This window comes from Colobus angolensis, unplaced genomic scaffold, assembly GCF_000951035.1.
Source record: "Colobus angolensis palliatus isolate OR3802 unplaced genomic scaffold, Cang.pa_1.0 Scaffold58, whole genome shotgun sequence".
NCBI classification, from domain to species: domain Eukaryota; kingdom Metazoa; phylum Chordata; class Mammalia; order Primates; family Cercopithecidae; genus Colobus; species Colobus angolensis.
This window is the reverse complement of record NW_012119376.1, coordinates 13943396-13951076: the sequence shown is the minus strand read 5'-3', so window position 1 is coordinate 13951076 and position 7681 is coordinate 13943396.

Sequence of the window (7681 nt, the reverse complement as noted above, 5' to 3'; positions counted from 1 at the left end):
TGTCCTTTTAAATTCTAGGGCTTTGCAGCTTCCCCTGTCTCACAGCAATTTAAAGTAAGTCCCCGGGCTTTTCTGATCACATTCTGGTAATAACAACAATCTCAAGTCAGTGATTAAAATATGCAATCCTTGAATTTCATTCAAGGTTCAGCTGCTGTCTTTTTCCAGCTGAGGCTGGCCATAGCTGGCTGTGAACAGTGGAAAGAGACGAGGTTGACTGCTCCACTCTTCACAGCTGACCTTCTACCACATCCCCTTTTCGCTACCTTCATTTCTGACCTCCCAGCATCACAGCTGGGTGGAGGACAGGGAGATGGGGAAAAAAGGGGATTTCCCTGGGCTTGGGAAGTATTTAAGCTGTCTCTCTCCTAGGATCATCTGTGGATTTTTCAGACTATCACCCATCCCTGGAGATGTGTCAGCTGCAGTTCCTGTTGTGGGTCATTGTGCTGCCTGGGGCTGCTTCTTTAGCCTCTTGGCATACAGTGGTTCCTCCTCCAGTTAGGGTCGCTTTATCCTGCCTTGGACAGGATTTCTGTCATGGCCCACATCTAAGGACATGCTCATGTAATCATTTTCCCCACCAACTCTGTGACAGCAGGTAACCTCCCAGTGCGGTCACTTCTCTTTGCTCCAGCATCAGAGCAACTGGCCAACATGCCTCTGCCCTTGGGGCTCATCTGGTAATAGTTGAACACCAGCCCTTGGGTGACACTCAGTGTACAGGGACACTCATCAAAGTTTGAAGTGTGTCATCCATTGTCTTGGATCTTTAACCCAAATGAAACATAAATAATACTCACCCCTCGAGTATTTTCTTTTGCACAACTATAGTGGCAACAAAAGCCTACTTAATTCATTAATTTGTGTCTGACAGTGCAAGTACTCACTAAATATTTATTGAATATTGAATAAATGTGCTAATACAAGCTTTCTATTTGTAGACATTATTTGACAAAGTGGTTACGATGGAAGATGAAGAATGTTTCCTCTGAGACCTTTCAGATTGGCTTGTCATGCCAGAAGGGGTTTGGGCTACCTTCCCTGAGACTAATGAACTATGAGACTAATGAAGTAATGAACCATTACATTTTTTGTTTCCACGCTGTGCCTCCAGAACCAACTGCACTAAACTTGTGAAAAATGCCAGAATGTCACATTTCAGAAGAGGCTCTTTTTGTCTTGCTGTCTCCTGAATTCTATCATCCATTCATTTAGGGCATTGGGAAAATGGATTCAAAGACTGTCTCATCAATTTTGTTCTGGCTTCCAGCTGCTAAATAACCCTCCAATCAGTAGGGAAAAGCGAAGCTTCACTTAATAATCAGGTTTCTTCAGGCCCATGCTGGAAGAAATCAGGCCCTTGGAAGTGTTCTAGTAGACTGAGTGACTTCAGCCAGTGATACTCCTACCTGCAGCTCTCTCTGCAGCCAGAGGAAGAAATAGCTTTGGATAGAACAAAGAGGAAATGAGGAGGTGGGAGAACTAAAGAGAAGCGAGAGAATGAAATGCAGGATAAATAACCCTTGAGATAATGGAAGTTCTGGGAGCTATTCAGCTAATTGTTCTGTGGCATGGTTCTCATCTTTCCACATGTGTCACAAGGGAAATCACCTTGTTACAATGGCAGCCTCCAAGTCTATTACCAGGCGAGTGATCCCAGCGGTCACAGAACAGAAAGCATTAAGAACCAAATTAAAATACTCAAATCACATGGCTTACGAAGTCCATTTAAAGCTCACAGTGGAAAATGATGGAAAAGAGATGGGGTGAATGAACACATTTAGGACTGAATGCAGGTAGGGTAGAAGAATCACACAATCTGAACTGTAGGTGCTCAGTATTCATATGTCACCATTCTCTTTCTCTCTGTGTGCCCTTGCATATGGGCCGTGCATTATCCTTCCCAGTTGGTGGTGGTTATGAGGATCAGAGTTGAGGATCTAGCAAGGGGAACCATAGACAGAAGGTGCCTTGGGACAACCACTCACACTTGCTACATTGAAGAGATGCAGGGACAAGCACTCCTGGCCACAGCTACAGCCAATCAGCCTGCTGAACAGCCATGAGTTTTATTCATGATCCTTGGGCAGAGGACCCATGGAGCCAGAATGAGTGTCACCAATGGGCGGCTAAGTTATGACTTTATGAATATTAAGTGCTCATGTATGGTGTATCCTGAATATTTAGTGTTTTTCATATATTTAGTCTCACATGCATTTAGTTCCTAGGTAACTCATTGATATTAGGTATCTCTTGATTCTTCCATCTGTCTCAATCTATGTTAGACATCCATACATTCTACTTGCTTACTACTTATACTTAATAACTATGTATCCTACCAATGTCTAGCAAACTTTTTTGCTTACTAGTTACTTATCTATACTTAATATTCTTAAATATTGTAGCCTGTTTTACAGACTACAAACTTATTTATCTAAGAAAACCGATCTCAAAAGCAAATGCACATTATGATGTATCTTTGATTGTGAAAGCTATGTCTTATTCATCTATGTGTTTATGTGTGGCTGTTAGCAACACATGCACAGTAGAGTAGTCCCGTTTTATCCTTGGGGGATATGTTCCAAGACCTCCAGTGGATCCCAGAAACTGTGGGTAGTACCAAATATATGTACACCTTATGTATACTGTATCATGTTTTTTGATCTGATAGCCTAGATAGCTAAGTGAGTGAGTGATGAGTGCCGTCTATAGAATGGACACCATGGACAAAGGGATGACTCACATCCCAGGCTGGATGAAGCAGAATGGCATGAGATTTCTTCATGCTACTCAAACCGTACAAAATTTATAACTTATGAATTGTTTATTTCTGGAATTTTCCATTTAATATTTTTGACCTACAATTGACTGCAGGTAACTGAAACTGCAGAAAATGAAACCTCAGGTGGGGGAGAGTACTGCAAATGTTTTCTACGTAAAAAATAAATAAGATGGGTAGCTGATGTGGTTTGGATATGTGTCTCCGCCCATATCTCATGTCAAATTGTAATCCCCAGTGTTGGAGGTGGGGCCTGGTGGGAGGTGACTGGATCACAGAGGTGGATTTCTCATGAATGGTTTAGCACTATCCCCTTGGTGCTGTTGTCGTGATAGTGAATGAGTTCTCCTGAGATCTAGCTGTTTAAAAGTGTATGGTACCTCCCCCCTCATTCTCTCTCTCCTGCTTCTGCTCCAGCCATGTGAGATGCCTCACTCCCTCTTTGCCTTCTGCCATGATTGTAAGTTTCCTGAGGCCTCTCAGAAGCAGATGCTACCATGCTTCCTGTACAGCCTGCAGAACTGTGTGCCAATTAATTTTTTATAAGTTACCCAGTCTCAAGTATTTTTTTATAGCAATGTGAGAATGGACCACTATAGTAGCTTTTCAAGAGAGCTGACTGGGGACATCACATGCTAGTTCTCCTGAGAAGGAAAATGAAAGCTGTGGGTGAATGATCAAGTTTTGAGTGGAAAGTGGAGGGAGGAGAGCCAAAACCTGTAGGAGTCCCCACATGAAAAGGCTAGGGCATAAGGAAATAAAAGTAGCAAAAGCCTGGCTGAAGTCAATCCCTGAGGAACTCAGAGCCCAGCAGAAAGGGTAAGTGGGAGTGCTTCTCTTCTCGTCTTCCTCCTCTGACAATGCTGACTGCTAAACGGTTTGCCCCCATGACTCAGGGCAACACTATTGCTGGTGATGAGAGATCTTCCTGAGAACAGAGAACCAGGTGGCCAGCTCATGCAGTTGAGACAACAAAGAAATTAGCTAATAATACTATGATAGGAACAATACCTCACATATCAACAGTAACCTTGAATGCAAATGGCTTAAGTGGTCCACTTAAAAGACATAGAGTGGCAAACTGGATAAAAAAACAAGACCCGACTGATGTCTTCAAGCGACCCATCTCACATGTAATGACATCCATAGGTTCAAAGTAAAGGAAAGGAGAATGATCTATATGCAAATGGAAAACAAAAAGGAACAAGAATCACTATTCTTGTATCAGATAAAACAGACTTTAAACCGAAAACAGCAAAAAAGGGCAAAGAAGGGCATTATATAATGACAAAGTGTTTGATTCAACAAAAAGATTTAACTATCCTAGATATATGTGCACCCAACATTAGAGCACATAGATTTATTAAATAATCACTACTAGACCTAAGAAAAGACTTAGACAGACACACAATAATAGTGGAGGATTTCAACACCCCACTGACAACATTAGACAGATCATTGAGGCAGAAAACTAACAAAGATATTCTAGACTTAAATTTACCACTTGACCAATTGGGCCTAATAGACATCTACAGAATACTTCACCCAACAACCACAGAATATGCATTCTTCTCACATGCATAGAGAATAAACTCTAAGATTGACCATATGATGGTCATAAAACAAGTCTCAATCAATTAAAAGAAAATAGAAATCATACCAAACCACCTTCTCAGACCACGGGGGAATAAAAATAGAAATAAATACCAAGAGGAGCTCTCAAAATCACACATATACATGGAAACTAAACAACTTACTCCTGAATGACTTTTAGGTGAATAGTGAAGTTAATGCAGAAACCAAAAAATTCCTTGAAACAAATGAAAATCGAGACACAACATATCAAAACCTCTGGGATGTGGTAAAGGCAATGTTAAGAGAAAGTGTTAAATGCCTACACGGAGAAGATAGAAAGACTTCAAATTAATAACCTAATGTTGCACATAAAGGAACTTGAAAAACAGGAACAAACTAAACCCAAAACTTGCAGGAAAAAAAATAAGATAGAGAACTAAATGGAATCAAGAACACAAAAAAATACAAAGAATCAATGAAACGAAAAGTTGATTTTTTGAAAAGATAAACCAGATTTGTAGACTGTTTGCTAGATTAACAGAAAAAGAGAGAGAAAATACAATCAGAAATGAAAGAGGTGACATTACAACCAATCCCACAGAAATACAAGAGATCTCTATGTGCACAAACTAGAAAACCTAGAGGAAATGGATAAATTTCTGAAAACACACAACCTTCCCAGACTGAACCAGAAAGAAACTGAAACCCTGAACAAACCAATAACAAGTTGCAAAACTGAATCAGTAAAAAAATAATAATCTATCAACTAAAAACAGCCCCAGATGAGGGGGATTCAGAGTTGAATTCTACCAGATTTACAAAGAAGAGCTGGTACCAATTCTGCTGAAACTATTCCAAAAAACTGTGAAGAGGGATCCGCCCACCCATAACTAATTCTATAAAACCAGTATTATCCTGATACCAAAATCTGGTGAAGATACAACAAATAAAAGAAAACTACAGGCCAATATCCCTAATGAATACAGACACAAAAATCCTCAACAAAATATAAGCAAACTGAATCCAACATCACATCTAAAAGATAATTCATCATGATCAAGTGGATTTTATCCTGGGGATGCAAGCATGGCTCAACATGCACAAATCAATAAACATGATACATCAATGGAATGCACACAAGCCATATGATCATCTCAAAACGAGATGCAGAAAAAACATTCAATAAAATCTAACATCCGTTTATGACAAAAACCCTCCACAAACTAGGCATCAAAGAAACATACCTCAAAATAATAAGAGCCATCTATGACAAACCCACCGCCAACATCATGTTGAATGGGCAAAAGTTGGAACCATTCTCCCTAAAAATGAACAAGACAAGGATGTCCACTCTCACTACTCCTTATTCAACCTAATTCTGGAAGTCCTAGCCGGAGCAATCAAGCAAGAGAAAGAAATAAAAGGCATCTAACTAGGAAAAGAGGAAGTCAAATCATCTCTCTTTACTGATGACATGATTTGCACCTAGGAAACACTAAAGATTACACCAAAAGCCTCCCAGACATGATAAATGACATAGGGATACAAAATCAATGTACAAAAATTAGTATCATTTCTATACACCAGTGATGTTCAAGTAGAGAACCAAATCAAGAATGTAATCTCATTTACAATAGTCACACACATGCAGAAAATACCTAGGAATATATCTAACCAAGGAGGTAAAAGATATCTACAAGAAGAACTACAAAACACTGCTAAAAGAAATCATAGATGGCACAAAATATGAAAAACATCCCATGCTTGTGGATTAAAAGAATCAATATCATTAAAATGGCTATACTGCCCAAAGCAATCTACTGACGTAATGTTTTCCTATTAAATTACCAATGTCATTAATCGCAGAACTATCAAAAAACTATTCTAAAATTCATATGGAGCAACAACAACAAAATCTTGAATAGTCAAAGCAATCGGAAGCAAAAAGAAGAAAGCCAGAGGTATCACATTACCTGACTTCAAATGATACTACAAAACTACAATAATCAAAACAGAATGGTACTGGTACAAAAATAGACACATAGACCAAATGGAACAGAATAGAGAACCCAGAGATAAAGCCACACACCTACAACTAACTGATTTTTGACAAAATCAATAAAAGTAAACAATGACATTCTATCCAATAAATGGTGCTAGTACAGCTGACTAAGCATATGCAGAAGAATGAAACTGGATACTTACTTCTAGCCATATATAAAAATTAACTCAAGGAGGATTAAAGACTTAAATGTAAGATCTCAAACTATAAAAATATTAGAAGAAAACCTAGGAAATACTCTTCTGGAGATTGGCCTAGGTAAAAAATTTATGCTGAGTCTTCAAAAGCAAATGCAACAACAACAAAAAAAATTGACAATTGAGACCTAATTAAACTAAAGAGCTTCTGCACAGAAAAATAAACTATCAGTGGAGTAAATTGACAATCTACAAAATGGGAGAAAATATTTGCAAACTATTCACCTGATAAAGGACTAATATCCATAATTTATAAGGAACTTAAATCAACAAGAAAAAAACAACCCCATTAAAAAGTGGGCAAAGGACATGAACAGACACTTCTCAAAAGAAGACATACATGCAGCCAACAAACATGAAAAAATATTCAATATCATGAATTATCAGAGAAATGCAAATCGAAACCACAATGAGATACCATCTCATACCTGTCATAATGATTATAAATAAAAAGTAAGAATATAATAGATGTTGGCAAGGTTGCAGAGAAAAGGGAATGCTTATACACTGCTGGTGGGAATGTAAATTAGTAAAGCCCTGTGGAAAGCAATTTGGGGATTTCCCCAAGAACTAAAAATAAAATTACCATTCAACCCAGCAATCTCCTTACTGGGTATATATCTAAAGGAAAATAAATCATTCTACCAAAAAGATACCTGCACTTGTATGTTTATTGCAGCACTATTCACAATAGCAAAGACATGGAATCAACCTAGGTGCCCATTGATGGTGGATTGGATAAAGAAAATGTGGTACATATACACCATGGAATACTATATAGCCATAAACAAGAATGAAATCATGTTCTTTGCAGCAACAGGGATGCAGTTGGAGGCCAATATTCTAAGCGAATGAACAAAGAAACAGAAAGCCAAATACCACATGTTCTCACTTATAAGTACCTAAACATGGGTACACATGGATGTAACAATTAAAACAATAGACACTGGGGACTCTAAAAGGGGGAAGGGAGGGAAGGGGCTAAGGTTGAAAACTACCTATTGGATACTTTGTTCATTCTTTGGATGATGGTTTCAATAGAAGCCCAAATGCAGCATCACACAA